Source organism: Protopterus annectens, chromosome 5.part0 (genome assembly GCF_019279795.1).
Source record: "Protopterus annectens isolate FY-2018-M chromosome 5.part0, PAN1.0, whole genome shotgun sequence".
Lineage (NCBI taxonomy): Eukaryota > Metazoa > Chordata > Ceratodontiformes > Protopteridae > Protopterus > Protopterus annectens.
The window spans coordinates 1,770,553,044-1,770,568,986 of record NC_056735.1 but is presented as its reverse complement, the minus strand read 5'-3'; the positions used below and the strand labels follow the sequence as shown (position 1 = coordinate 1,770,568,986).

The following is a 15,943-nucleotide window of genomic DNA, read 5'->3' as shown; positions in this document are numbered from 1 at the left end:
TCCTCCAACACATAACAAAAACATGGTGAAGGGACAGGTTTATAACTCAGAACCTTACAAACCTCTGGAATAAACTTTCCCTGCATTTTAAGCAGAGCAATGCATTATCTCACTTTAAACATAAACTAGAAGACTGGATTAGATATCCACAAGCTTACTCCAGGGTTAACTGGAATGGCTGTCCAGGAAAAAAATACATGGCCTGAAGGGGGGGGGGGCAAGGTAAGAATTGTCGTGAGATTGATTGAGTAATTAAAAAGAAATGTCGGGATGGATAGTAGAAAACTGGAAGTGGTAATGAGAAAATGAGTGGATGTGCAATGTGGGACTGAGTTTAAATGGAGTCATATCGGAAATGCAGTCTACAGAACGATGGGATGGATCAGAAAGGGAAAAAAGCAAGAAAATTTACAAAACAATGAAAGAAGGAAGACATATAGAATATGAAAGGAGGTGAAGGAGTTGGGAGGTCAGGAAGATTAATCAAAAATATAAGTGTCACTGATGGTTAGATCCATTGTCCAAGAGAGAGACAAAATGTCCTAACTTCTGCTCCAGATGACACAGGACAGACTAGCAGCCATGTGGTGTGTAGGAACTAGCAAGAGGGAGGTGGGATTTGAGCTTCACTTGCCAGCCTCAGTGTCCATGATTAATCTGTAAGGAGGCCCCTGCTACCAAGCTTGCTGTGCAGTACACACTACCATGAACTAAAATTTCTAGTAGTAATTCTGCACCTGTCATTATCAAACTTTTGCAGATGTTGAACCACAGCACATGGATGTAAAAATATGTACAAAAAAAGCTGCAGTCTCATAATGGAGGGTCTCACTACTTTTGGTGCCTGAGTCTTTATCCCAGAAGAACATGGCAGGCAAATATGTCAATAGAGTTGCTGAGGGTATGCTTAATGGTGATTATGGGGGTAGCCCCCCCAAACAAATTATATGGAGGAAGGAAAGAAGGAATGTGTTCAAATAAACTGAATGAGCTGATGCTAATGGAGTTAGGATGGGGTCAATGGAAATTATGTGAGGGTATATGCAGCTTAAGGCAGGAGGGAGGAAAATAGAGGTGTACTTGGTCATGTGCTCATATGTCTGGTGATGCCTAAACTGATGGAGGATAAAGTGAGGGTTAAAGTCAGAGAGTGAAAGACATATTCTGGAATAAATGGGTTGAAAAAAGGCCCGTACCATGGAAATGATGCCTTTGTGGAAGAATTTTACGAAAGACAGGGGAAGAAAAAAAGAATACTTTGGTAAATCCATTTTAAAAAGAACAGGAAGCGAGAAAGCAACAAGTACTTGAGCATATTCTCTATTGGTGTCAGTCAGGAGAGGTGTAAAACATTTAAGAAAGGAGTTCCTGGGCAGATTTCGTTCATTCACTCCCATTCCCTTACAATGGTGAAACTGTTTAATTGCTGCAGTGAAATGGATCCACTCCCATAAGATGACTCTAGCACTTGCCTTCCATGACATTTTCGCTGCATTCATATATATCCCTTGATGTGTTCATTCCACCTCCCAAAATGTTCATAGTTAAGAAGAGCATTTCTACCCCTTTGCTATGAACATCTCTGACACTGGCCCACTCCTCCTTCCTGAGCTACTGGATGTTAGACAGAACACCTTTGAGGCCATCATAAACTCATTTAGCAAGGACTATAAAATTACTCCCAAATCTGACACTTGCAGCTGTTGGAGCTGCTCCCTTCTTGGCTTCTGAGCATCTATCATTCATATCCAAAAGACACCTTTGCAAATATTTCAATGCAGTATACTTTATTTAACATCATCGCTTTCCTCATCACTGGTTTCCATGTACTTCCATAACAACCCTTAACCACCTTTTGGATTTTTAACCCATCAGTGGACAGACAAATGCATTTAAACAGTGATAATAAGACTTGCTTGGAATCCAAAATGGTGTGCTAGCTAATTAGGCTGGAAGGGACTCAACATATCACACTGTACTCTGGCTGTTCAAACTACTTGTTTTTTTCCCTTTCTCCCCTGTGTCTACTGATTCAACTGACCAGCAGCTACTTGGTCTTGCTCCAGCTGCTCATACCATAAATGCCGCTGGTACTTCTCCCAAGGGCTGGAACCCACACAGCCATTAGAAGCTGGGAAGGGGAAACGAGGAACAAAACAAACCAGCAGTGTCATATATCCTGGCCTGTTATGCAGGATATTTTTTTTTTATTATGCACTACTTGGGCAGGGCTGCTTGGCATCACTTGCATCACTACATGAAATGTCAGTTAGATGCACTCCTCCCCAGTATGTCATATGTGATTACAGCACTGTCTCCATCACAAGGAGATTGCTAGACTGCATACAGAAACATGACAATCCCACCTGAGATGAATATCCCCAAGGTTGCAGGTGCTACCTTCCACGTCCTACCAAGCTACTGCAGTGTCTGGGATGTTAATTTAACTGTGGATGTTTTTCTTTGCTTGCTTGTGATGTCAGTGGCTTCAGAAAATCTTACTTGGCAAAAAAAAAAAAAAAAAAAAAAGGCAAGCTACTGACAGGTAGTTTCCTCCAAAAGGCATATAGCTATATACTGACTAAGTCTCTTTTGTTTAGAACTGTATCCAGTTCCAGCTGTCCTGGTCATAAACACACAGTAGCTTTGAGATCCTAGAGTCATCTTATCCTGTGTCATGAGGATATGGTTAGAGACAAACATGGGTACTTTCATTGTGAACTGAAACTTACCCTCCATTAGGAACTAATTTCTCCCTATGTATATACAGACTTTTAGCTCTGAAACAAGCCTTTGTAGCTAACTGCCTAATCCTCTATGGTTTTGTCTTCCTTCTGCCTTGGTATTAGCTTTATTTTACTCCTTTTCTCAGTTGCTGTCTTATTCTCTGCTGCTCCCGAATTAGCTCAGCTACAATTAATTTCTAAATTATCATCTATTAAAACTCCAGAGCTGAGCATATTGAAATGAACTGCCCTGATAAAATGGCAAATAATTGAATGCATGCATATTTACACACACACACACACACACACACACACACACACACACACACACACACACACACACACACTTACACAAAGGTGTGCAATTGCAAGCATAAATGCATTTATGCATAGACAAAGACTCACTCATGAAGATGCAGTGCGTAAGTGATTTTCATTTATTTTAGAGGCATTTTACATCTATTACTAGTGATCAGGGATTTATTAACTTGGATAGTTTAATTGCTTACAGACTGCAGTGACCTGATTGATACTGCAAGAGTATATGAATGCAGTGTAACAGTTGTAATCTGAGAAATGAAGAGATGATTCATCACAGATGGAAGAAATGGTCACAATTCTTCTTCCATCTTTCACATATTCTGTGAGGTAAAGTAAGTGACAGAAAATGGACTGCTTGGAAACCATAGAAATCAATTTACTGAATTTTTTCAAGTTTCAGTCTAGAGTACAGAGATTGACATGTTAATAAATTGAAATCCAATTCAGGATGTTTAAGGTGAATATTGTGCTTATAATATTTGTGTCTGACCCCCAGGGAACAGAGCTTTACAGCTGGGACCACCTTCCTTGACTTACTGCCATTTATGACTCCACAAATGCAAATGTTGATGTAACATGGATGCTTGAATGTGACTGGCTGTAGCTGCATAAAACTGCATACCCTGATTCACAAATACAACTGCATACCGTGATTCATAAATACTCAGCAAACACAGCTCAATACCCACAACTCAACTATATCTATGGTTGTGGCAACACACGTACTTGATTTGATTTTACAAGAAAATTAACTAAAAAAAAAGAACAGTAATATAATTTTTGAAGGGAGAGATACCCTTTTTCAGCCCACATAGGGTTTTTTTACCCTCATAACCCTCTGACATTATTAATCTTTCTATAAGGTCACTGGACTTTAGGGAAAGACTGATCAGAGCAGCATAAAGTCTGTCTCATTCTTTCTTTGAGAGGCTGCAGTACCAGGGAATAATGCATGACTAAAAGCAAACTGTTTCCATATTGGGCACCCAGGTTGATAGCAACCTGACTTTTGACTACCATATTGCTTCTATTGTAAGGAAAGCTTTCTATATGGCCCACCTCATAAGTAAGGGTATCTCATCTAGGGACAAGGAGGTCATAACATCCCTGTATTTTTCCCTTATAAGGTCAGTTATTGAGTACAATGCTCCCTTCGGCATGTATCTCGAAGCACATTCAACAGCTGGAGAGACCCCAGAGGTTCTTCACCAGGAAAACCTAGGCTTCAGACATCTACCCTACACAGATAGGCTAAAAGCCCTGTCCCCCTACTCAGTTTCATACAAACATCGCATAGGTGACCTCTATCTGGCATACAAAGCAATCCAGACCCCGCCTTGATGGGACTGCTGCATATCCGCAAGTCAAGCTCCATTTGAGTAACCCACACGTGTGACCTCAACCTGGTCTGTGACATCCACAGGACTTGTTGGCAGGATAGATTTGTGTCCTAGAGACTCCTCCATCTGTGGAACAGAGTCCCTCTCCACATCAAGCAGAGTACCTCATTATCCCTTTTCAAATGCAACCTAGATAACTGGGTGGGAAACAGAAAATACACACCTGGGATTCCACCTGTGTCCCTACTGGACAGGGTCTTTGGGTACTGACTTGTCTAAACATGGGCTAAACTCTTGGCTTGGCTTATAGTGGCCTCAGGGCCAATAGTCTAGTAATTTCCTATGATCCTATGAGCCTAAGTTAGCCACCGTAACACATAAGTAGATAACATCTTTTATCACCAACAACACATAAGTAGTTAATGCCTTGTGCCAGTTACAACACATAAGCAGTTAACAGCATGAGTCAGCAACCACAGATAAGTAAAGCACCACACTGTAGAACAACAGATAAGTAGTTAATGCTTTGTTTCAGCAACATCACATACGTAGTTAACACCTTGTGTAAGCAATTAAGCAACAACATACAAATAGTTAACACCTTGTGTGAATGACAATACATAAGCAGTTAATGCCTTCTGTGAGTGATAATACATAAGTAGTTAATGCCTTGTGTCAGTGACAACACATACGTAGTTAACGCCTTGTGTGAGTGACCATAACACATAAGTAGTTAACACCTTGTGTCAGCAACAACACATACATAGTTAGCACCTTGTGTCATCAACAACACATAAGCAGTTAATACCTTAAGCAGTGAAGAAATAACTGTGATATAAGTAAGTTCCTATTAGCAACAGCATATATGCAGTACTAATGTCACTGAAGACTCTTCATACTTGTCACAAGAGCTTCTGGAAAATAGGGAGTAATTGGAATAAAGAGACAATAGGCGTTGGGATCCTTGATGTAGTCCCACTTTAAAGAAGGCCTCAGTTTCCATAATTATAAAAAGTAAATATGGATTTAATACCAGAGCATAGCAGTTTAGATGTGCATATGGTGTGGCCAGCTGCTTGGTCAGTGTTAGTTGCTCTGTAAAAATATGGAGGAACATGGCTTGTTTATCTGCTTTATAGTCTGGGAAGTTTCAGACAATATATGTCTGTGAATGGAAAGTTGCACACCCAATCATGCACAGAGACAAAAACAGTGAAGCTGATTTGTAAAACATCAAAGGAGAAACACATAAGAATGAAATATTATATCAAACACCGTGGTTCACTGAAAATTCATATACTGACCTTGCAAAAGACACTTATTTTAAAGTAAACAAAATGTATTTTTTGATGTATAGATGCTGGCGTAAACTGGCATTTGAATATGCATGACCATAATAGCATAGCTGTACTAATACAGTCCATTCGTGACACCATGCTTCTAGACTACAAGCAGAATGTTTTATTGCTAATGGAACATTATGTAAGAAAATATTATGGTGATTTCTGTCATGATCCTTCTTCCAATTATTTAACAGCATTATTTTTTATTCCTGTACTCCCATCCATTTCCATAGCCTAACAAACAATAACAGGAGTGACAGAAGTGACACTTAATGTCCTTTAATACTTTATGACCATCAGCCCTCTGGAGAATCACTCTTGATGTCAGTAGAAATTTTATATTCTCAGCAATATACATAACTCAAAATCTCAGTTTAGAGAAAGGACTTGAAGTTTGCAATATAATGTTAGACAGAACATTTGAACGTGTTATGATCACTGCAACACAGCATTTCTTTCTTCCTCTTAAACTGCGTCTGTGATGGTATTTTAATTATAGAAAAGCCTGAAGAGAGGCAAGCAGTTGCATATGACACTGTTCCTTCTAGACCTGAAAAGCAATAGGGCAGAGTGGGTCAATGGTGAAGACAATTGTCAAGAAAGATGGTATTACATTCAGACCTAATAAGAAGCATTTTGTGTTCCTGGATCTTGGGATATAACCATAACTATGACCAAGATGATCTGAGTTTGATTAGTGGCTCAAAACATGGAGGAGTCAAGATGATGAGGATGGGAGTCATTGGCTACTCTCAAGCCACCTGTCCTGAGGGTCAGGAGAGAGGTAGATCAGGCTTCCCTTTTGGGTGATGCATTAATAGAGGACTAGTTGTTACAACTGTTTGACATGGTCCTGCTTAGTTCATTCTGCCAATGTGCATGTGCAGTGCCTGGAAAGTCAGCTTGTGGAGGCATGCTTCCTGCAGCAAGGTTGTAACCCAGAGGTCATTGTTATCAGTCATAAAATGGCAGCATTACAGAGCAGTAAATGCAGTGCTACTTTGCAACAGCAAAGGGCTAATTAAAAAAAAAATAGTCAGAAACCATAAGGTTAAAATAAACAGCATTAATACCTACAATGCAAAGTGCAGGAATAGTCACCTTGTGTGGGATGTAATTTAAACAGAATGATAGGCTGCTGTTAGTTGTTAGACTCCCAGCTTAATATCTGTTTATTTTAGATGTCTAGCTATTTAACAAACCTTAGGTAGCCAAATCATGTTTCTCTCACCTCATGCCATTCAAAAGTGGACAATGAAAGACCCACACATCAGTACAAAACACACTTTTCTATGAAAGCAAACATTACAAAAATCATATGAGAGACAGCATTGTTTGATGAAGTAAGACAAACTAATACTGGTTCAGTGAATTAGGTTTCATTCAGCAGTCAAACTACCATTTCATTTGTTAATCTTTGAGCACTTCATTCTCCCAGTCACTGGGATCCAAGTGCTCCGGATTAGGTGGAACGCTTTGCATTTAGTGATGAGCAAAGCCACTTTTCCGCTGTTCTGCATTGAACAGCTGTGGCTCCGCTACACGCATTCTGATTGGTTTGTGTACCGCAATTACTGCCAATTGGCATTGCAGTACATAAACCAATGCATAGCTCTCTGCTGCCCTTCCACTTTACACAGCATTGGCTGTGCTCTACAGTTTTGGATTGGCTTGTACACATTTACAGCCAATCGCGAACGCAGTATACAAGCCAATCAAGTAACGAGTCTCATAATGACGGGAGTCAATGACGCTGGCCACAGATCTCGGAGTTGTGTGACAGCATGGTGAACTCAGAGGTAAGCTGATGCTGTCAACAAACAGAGAGCTACCTATGATACAACAGTAATATTGCTGTTTAAAAGTTATGATTAGTTGTTCTACCGAGTTTTCAGCTTTCTGGTGATATGTACAAGCATACACATACACTCTCACAACTTGCATCTGAAAGTTTTCGGTGAGATGATTTAAAGGATATTTGTGCTTAGTAATACTGGCTGTTCTCTTTTGTATCAGCTTAGCTAAATAAATTGTAGACATGACTAATTTGTAAAGAATGTTGGCTGTGTTTCACGCTTCTGCTGCCAGTCGTTTTTTCTGTGACTTGTACTGACTTTTGAATGACACTTATTTTGAATAATCATTGTTGTTGAATGAGCTTCTCTTTAAGATAGTCAGCTTCCATACGATTAAGAAGATTCTTTGAGGAGGTGATGTGTTTACAGCATTAGCTTTAACAAGATTAAATATTCTGACATTTTCATCAGTAAGAATTAGGTTAGTATGCTGCTGTTTTATTTAATTTTTTGAAAAAAATCAGACTGTACAAATATTAATATATAAAAAATACTTAAATGTGAATTCTCTGTTTGTTTATTTTTGGTCAGGACAGGAGATATCTACTTGAATTTCTGTTCTAGTTTTGCACCATTGAAGTATTTCCTGGTTGAATTTATGAAATGCAGGATTGCTGCTGTTTACATTTTCATTCAGCGCAAAATGATACATGTACTACAGTAGATAAACATTATAATTAATTTGTAATTCTTAAAGAATAATAATTCAGTGATAGCTAAAATATGTTGAGATCACGATAATTTACCATTAGTGTAACTCACCGTGACAAAGGGAGATACTGCCAGCACAGCTGGCATCTGGAATTTTGTAAATAATTATATGTCATTTGTGAATATCAGCATGAGCTATATAAGATGCTTGTGTTACAAATGTATTCAAACTGTATGTCATGTGTATATCAAACTAAGTTTGTACTGACATGTGCTGAAAAGATATTTTATAAAGTACTGAGTTTAAAGATGTATCCCTGCTGGAAGAAAACAGAAATGTACATGCACTATTGTAGCTGTTTAAATGTATATAAAGTGAGTTGAGGACCTGGCCTACTCCAACTTACACCAGGGACTCATGCTAATAGTGGGTGCAGTGCATGTGCCCTTATTGGCCAGTATATGCCAGCCATAAACCCCAATGGTGTGTGTCCAGTTGCCCAGCAAGATAGGAACTGGGAATTTGAGCTAGGCTGTTCACTGGTATATTGGCAGGCTAGAATATCAGATTATAAAATAAAGGTTTTGGATCTGAGACGTGTCTTATTGAATTTTACAGATGTTCTACCATGCTCCATGGCAATGGCACTTTTCGCGCAGTGCAAAAATAGGGTGTTCCACATTTTGACCATTTGTCACACATTGTTAGGGTCTGTGTTTCACATTGGCCTCTTAGAGGTTGAGACCTATGGTCACTGGGTATCAGTTCACATTTTAGAACTTAGAGCTAACTGGCTTTATTTCCACATGCAGCCTATTCCCAGCATGCATTTGGGACACATTTCATTGTAATCCATGAGTCATTGACACCTGTTTCATTAATATTTATTACTACACTTTTAAGAATGAATTAATAAGTTTAATGTATAATAAAGGGTGTTTGTGAACTGAATGTATGAATCATCAGCAACTAAGTAATTTTTAGTGATTTTACTGAAGCTAAGTTATCATTTTATATGTTTAGGTGATTAATGTTAAGATACACAGTTTTTTATAGTATTGTGCCATTTTTATCATAATGCACTACAATCCTTTTCAAGTTAAGAAATATTAATAAAACTTTTACCAAATACCTGGATTTGGAAGAGACAGCTTAATATATAAGGAATGCCTGTCAAGAATTCCTTTATTACTGCGGAATGTAAGAAATAGCACTGCTGTTGGTGAGTCTTGGTGTTGAAAAAGCATTCAACAGAGTAATGTGAGATTTTATGAGTACAGCAATGGAAGATAAAATAATAAGGTTGATTAGGAGGCTATATGAGTGATCAGAGGTGAAAATTAAAGTGTGTGTGTGTGTGGAGGGGGGGATGGTTCCTCTCTGATACGTTTATGTTTGAGCAGAGGAACCAGGCAGAGGTTTCTTCTTTGCCTTTTGTTATTTGTGTTATATTTAGAACCATTGGCAAAGAAAATAAGGGCTGCAGAAATTTAAGGATATAATTGTTATGGTAATCAAGAAAAGTTGGACTTATTTACAGATTATATTATTTTGTACTTGATAAAACCATAAAACAACATTTCAGTGTTGTGGAACATTCTGAGACAGTTCCAAGTCTTTTTTGGATACAAAATTAATAAATATAAAACAAAGGCAATAGGTTCATAGGTTAGTACTAGACTATCGGCCCTAGGGCCTATACAAGCCTAGCTATAACAATTCCCTAGCTATTTCTTCCCCTCAGTATTTACTTTCCTGGACCCCTGTCTAGCTGGACGACTGACGTGATCCCCAGGTGAATTTCTTATCTCCCATCCAATCATCAAGGCTCCTTTTGAAGAGGGCCAAGGAGGCGTTCTGCTTGACATGTATGGGCAGTCTGTTCCAGAGTCTGGGGAGTCTCTGAGTCAGGAACCTATCCCTCCAGCATGTTTTGTTCATTGTGATAATAAGGTTTAGATCCTTGGTATGTGTGTCTCTGAGGGATTTGGATTTCTTTAAGTGTAGCATGTCCAACAGCTCTGGGTTTGACATGGCCTTGTATGTTAAGCAGAGATTGCCTGTGAGTAGACGATATGCGACAGAGTATAGGTGGAGTTTTTTTAGATGGTCAGCATAGGGCATCTGCTTTAGGCCTGTGATTCTTTTAGTGAGGTATTTCTGCAGCCTTTCTAGTTGTTGCAGATGTCTTGAGAGGTACATACCAAATGGGGCGTTGTATTCTATAATGGGTTTAATGAGGGATGAGTACAGTGGGACAATGACCTCCTTTTTTCTGGAAGAAAAGCCCTTAGTGATGAGGTGTGCCACATAGAAGGATTTCCTGACTGTTGTGGCGATGTGGTTATCAAAGGTGAGACCACTGTCCACCTGTGTCTAGCCAGAGTCCCTTAGTGTTGGCCTGTACTTCAGGGAAGTAGATGCCAAACCAGAGTGGTCCCAGGACTGAACCTCGAGGTACTCCCTTCACAAACACAAACTGCATGGGGTCCAGTGTTTGAAGGTTGCCAATGTTTTTGTTTTTAGATTTTAGATTGTTTAGATGTTTAAATTCTTGATATAGCTATAGAATGCCTTGTGGTTGTCTTTGGAATATTTGGCATTTTTATTTTTGTAACTAGCTTTGCAGGATTTTATGAGGGATCTCAGATTCTTATTGAGGCTGGTAAGGGAGTTTTTTGCATCCTGGGATTTCCTCTTTTCTGCAACAGTTTCTTCCTTTTGTTGTAAAGTTTGTTTATGGAAACGGACCACCAGATTGGCTTCCTTTTTTTGGAGGAGAGCATCTTGGTTCTATTGGGGATGGCACAATTCATGCACGAGTGGATGTGCTCATATAGTGCCTTAGTGTAGGATTCAGCAGTCGAACTTTCAGTTCCTGTCTGCATGGGTATCATGAAGTTTGTCACTGTCCACCTGTGTCCCTAAGTCCCTTATCACACTTTTGGTGTTTAGTGTACTGCCACCTATGTGGTAATTCACGGGTACATGTTTTCCCAAAGGGGATAATTATACATTTCTTGGCATAGAGCTTGAGCCCATGGCTCTGGTACCAAGCATCTGTTTCTGTAAGGCCCTTTTGTAGAATATCCACATTATTTGGGGATTCAGTAATGGCTCCCAGTTTGCAGTCATCTGAGAACTTTGTTAGCCAGAGTCCCTTAGTGTTGGCCTGTACTTCAGGGAAGTAGATGCCAAACAAGAGAGGTCCCATGACTGAACCCTGAGGTACTCCACTTGTCACTTGTCTGGAGCTGGATTTGGAGTTGGCTACTTTTACAGTGTGGGTTCTGTCAGTGAGCCAGTTGGCAACCCATCGAGTGATGTAGGGATTAATGCCAAGCTTAGTAAGTTTATCTATGATTCCAGAATGGGGGATGGTGTCAAAGGCCTTGGCAAGGTTCAGATAGGCTGTGTGGACCCCCTTACCCTTGTCCACGGCTCTGGAGACTGATTCGAAGAAGTCAATCAGGTTCAGGAGACAAGATAGGCCCTTCATGAACCCAAACTGCATGGGGTGCAGTGTTTGAAGGTTGCCAGTGTCTTTGTTTATAAGTTCCATGATAATACGTTCCATGGCCTTGCAGATCAGGCTCGTCGGACTGATGGAGCGGTAGTTCCGGGATCCAAGGTGGATCCCCCCTTGTGGAGTGGGATAACTGTACCTGTGCGCCACTCAGTGGGCATGAAGCCTGAGGTGAGGCTATGATTAAATATGACACTTAGGTGAAGTGCCAGTTCATTTTGTAGTTCATGTAGTAAACAGCCTGGGATGTCGTCTGGTCCCATCGATGCTGCATTCTTAGCTTTGGAGAGTGAGTTTTTTATCTGTGTGGCCATTATTACCAGAATTTGGCAATGTTTTGGTATTGAGATGGGCCCTTTAGCGGGTGAAGTTTGCACTGAATCGATCTGCCAGGATATTGGCAATATCCTTGGGATCAGTATATTTAATGCTATTCTGTTGTAGCTCAGAGCAGATCTGAGCATTGCCATTTAGATTCTTGACATAGCTATAGAATGCCTTGTGGTTGTCTTTGGAATATTTGGCATTTTTATTTTCGTAACTAGCTTTGGAGGATTTTATGAGGGATCTCAGCTTCTTACTGAGGCTGGTAAGGGAGTTTTTTGCATCCTTGGGTTTTCCTATTTTCTGCAGCAGTTTCTTCCTTTTGTTGTAAAGTTTGTTTATGGAAAGGGACCACCAGATTGGCTTCCTTTTTTTGGAGGAGAGCATCTTGCTTCTATTGGTGATGGCACGATCCATGCATGAGTGGATGTGCTCGTACAGTGCCTTAGTGTAGGATTCAGCAGTCGAACTTTCAGTTCCCGTCTGCATGGGTATCATGAAGTTTGTCACGTCTGACTTGAGTGGCATGAAGTTGGCTTTGGAGAAGTTTTTTACGGAGGTTTCCTTACTGGGCAGGGGTGGGGGTGGGATGTGGATGTCAAGGGTGATTAGCTTATGGTCAAACTGACCAACGAGGGGGTGACCATAGGTGTGGAGCATCGATTTCCCATGTTGGTAATGACCAGGTCTAGGATACTGGAGCCCCTGGTGGGACTAAGGATTAGTTGATCCAGGGCATTGGAATTTATAAATTCCAAGAACCATTGGGCAAAGGTGTTGGCACATAAGTAGTTTCCCAGTTAATGGAAGGGTAGTTGAAATCACCCAGTATTAGGGTGTTTGGTTGTATCTTAATATTTTCCAGTATGTTTAGAAAGGTGTAGTGAGAATCTTGGGACATAGTTGTAAACTATGTACCCACACACAAATTGTTTCAGCAATACCCATATTTAAGGGGACATGATAACATGAAATACTTAGGAGTGTGGATTAAAAAGGATTCTGTTATGGCAGGAAATGATATGTGGGAAGAGATTAAACAAAAGATAATACAAAAACTGAGAAATTGCAGGCTTTGTTTTATGGCTATGGCTAGCAAGATACAAACAGTGAAAATGTTTTAGTCCCTTTAGTTTTATACACAGATCAGGCACATTTCATCAACCAGAGGAGAAGTTGTGGATATCAATTAATAAAGAGTTGAAAGATTTTATCTAGGAGGGGCAGAGGGCAAGGGTCAAGTGGGATAAGATGATCCTTCCAAAAGAACAATGTGGTTTGGAATTACCCAATTTGAAGGGGTATCTGAGAACTATACAGTTAAGGCTGCTATACATATCACAAACAGAAGACTACAATTCATAGTGGAAAGGGATAATGATAAAATGGGGGGAAGCTGAAGAAATAAGGAGAAACTGGGATTTTGGATGCAGATCCTTAAGAAGAAGAATATATGGTTTATATAGAATGTTATATTCAGAAAGTATTAGAAAGTATTCTAAGCAGTAAGCCAACGTGAATAGAGAAAGAAGATTCTGCCAACAGGGATGGCTGCAATCAGGGGTACAGAAAATAGACAAGAGAGGGCTAGAATTTACAGGAGAAAACTGGTAAAGGAACCAAGGTATTGGAATCAAATAATTAGAGAAGGAAAGGTGATAGAACGGGAAGAAGCTAAGAATTCATTTGGACTGCTGGCTAGATATTGCCTTCCATACCAAGGATTGATATCAGATCATAGGCAAAGAGAAAGGACAAGGGGATCCTAAGTAAAAGACCAGAAGTGGTAGAGTTTTTAGTAGAATCTAAAACAGATGCTATTGTTAAAAATGGATAATGAGTAGGGCATATAAAATATTGCATTATAACTATAGCAATCAATCAGAGGAGGTTAGAAAGGACTGGGAAGAGACATTTGATAAGAAATTCACAAAGAAGCAATGGGAGGATGTATGTATGGCTTAACATATGCAACAAGGTCTAGAAGGTTTATGATCCTTGCTTGGAAGTGTTTACATAGATATTACTATACCTCAAGCACTCTCCAAAGAATTTTTCCTCAGGTAGATTTTAAATGTTGGCGGTATAATGGGGATGAAAGAAGTAATTGGGAACATATTTTTGACAGTGCAATGAGTTGGCAGACTTTTAAAATTCCCTGTAGACTACAATGTCAGAAATACTGGGTGAGTAAATTGGTGTAACTAAGTAAACTATTTTTTCAGCCGTGATACATAATTAGAATTGTCTAGATATAATAAAGCCTTGCTGAGTTTAATTATGACGGCTGCCAAAAAAAAAATATTAGCAAATGGAAATCAAAGTCTAAACTAAGCATACTAGAAGTAGTGAACACAGTAACAGAGCTAACAGAAGTGGAAGTGGGATCCTTAGAAAAGGGCAGGAGCAAAGTACATAGAAAAAGATGTGAATTGCAGGAACAATACATCCAGAATAATGTTTTGGAGGAGGAATGAAGTTTAAGGGAAGGCATGAATTGAATGAGCTATGTAATGTTTGACTGACAATGATTTTGCAGAAAATTATAAGTGATGTACAATGTTTTCAACTGAAAACATGTCAGTATGGCTTGTTTTCATCTAATCAAGTGTCATAAGTAATAATTTGATAAAGATGCTTCTTTAAAAAAATAGAATTCCTTTGTTAATAGGTAGACCATCCAATGCCAGCAAATGCTAGTAATGATAAAACATAATACAGCCTTGCCTGCTTAAAACCAGGGAGTAAGATACACCACGGTTTATTCAAGCTAGATTTTGCTTATGAATTATCAGTCTCATCTGTAAAACTATGCAGTTTGAATGTTGTAGTGACATTCAGTGTTTAGTTTTCCTACATATTTGACAAGTTAGTTATGTCATTCCCTGAAAAAATGAATGAGGTACTTAAAATCTATTACTAGCTACAAAATGTCTAGTAATCCATTATGGTTTTGTTCCTTGATAGATGGAACTATTTGGAAACAAATATACTTTGGCAGATAGTTTACCAAAAAAAATGAACATAGTGATTTCTCAGCGATGGGATAGATGTTGTTCAGGTATCTATTACTTCTGAATTGTTTGTTAATACTACTATACCCCTGTAATTATTTAAGAGGCAGATGTGCTGAGTTACAGAGGGATAAGAAAATCTTGATGATGGCATCTCATGTATGAAAAATCTGCTTTGTAGTTTTAGATAAGGGTAATGTAAGTGAGTAAGAACCACAACAAAATGACTCTGCTGTACAGATAATCCAACACAAATAACCAGAGGTAATCTATACAGATAAAGCACAGAAATATGTAAATTAGGTTTAAAATCAGGTACTTTATTCCAGGTTAAGCACTTTTGTCCATTCTGAAGAAGTCCTAACTACTTACAAACTTCTTTTGTTGTATAACCTGGACCAAAGTACCCTGTTTTTGATTTGAGGAAACAAACAGAAGTCAGTGTGCAGTTCCTAAATATATTATCGGTGTGCCTGAATTGTGCTTTGAGCAACACATTTTCACTCTGCATCTCCTGACACTTTGATTTTTAGACAGGGACAACATTAAAACGAGTTTATGGATCTCCTACCATTTTCCTTCATCAGGCTGTAAACATACAGTCTCAACCTGGATCTGAATTTGACTTCCATTCTGCCCTTTCAAGATCTAGCATAATTTCATTTTGCTCTGTTTTCAATGTATGCTTTGTATTTTTCATATCAACTAAAACAGGATCACTTTCTTTTTACCTTATGTTAGCAGTATGGCATTTCCATAGATGGACAAACAATGTCTTTAAGTTTTTAATACCTTCCACATCTTTCCTTAACTATGCAGTCACTTTTTTTCAGGAAATTCT

General features: G+C 39.0%; 1 protein-coding gene across 1 annotated transcript in view; it reads right to left on the bottom strand.

Annotated features, from left to right (window-relative positions):
- The window catches only part of DSCAM (DS cell adhesion molecule), a 3,720,739-nt gene that overhangs the window by 2,371,390 nt on the left and 1,333,406 nt on the right, over positions 1-15,943 (bottom strand). The window lies entirely within an intron of this gene.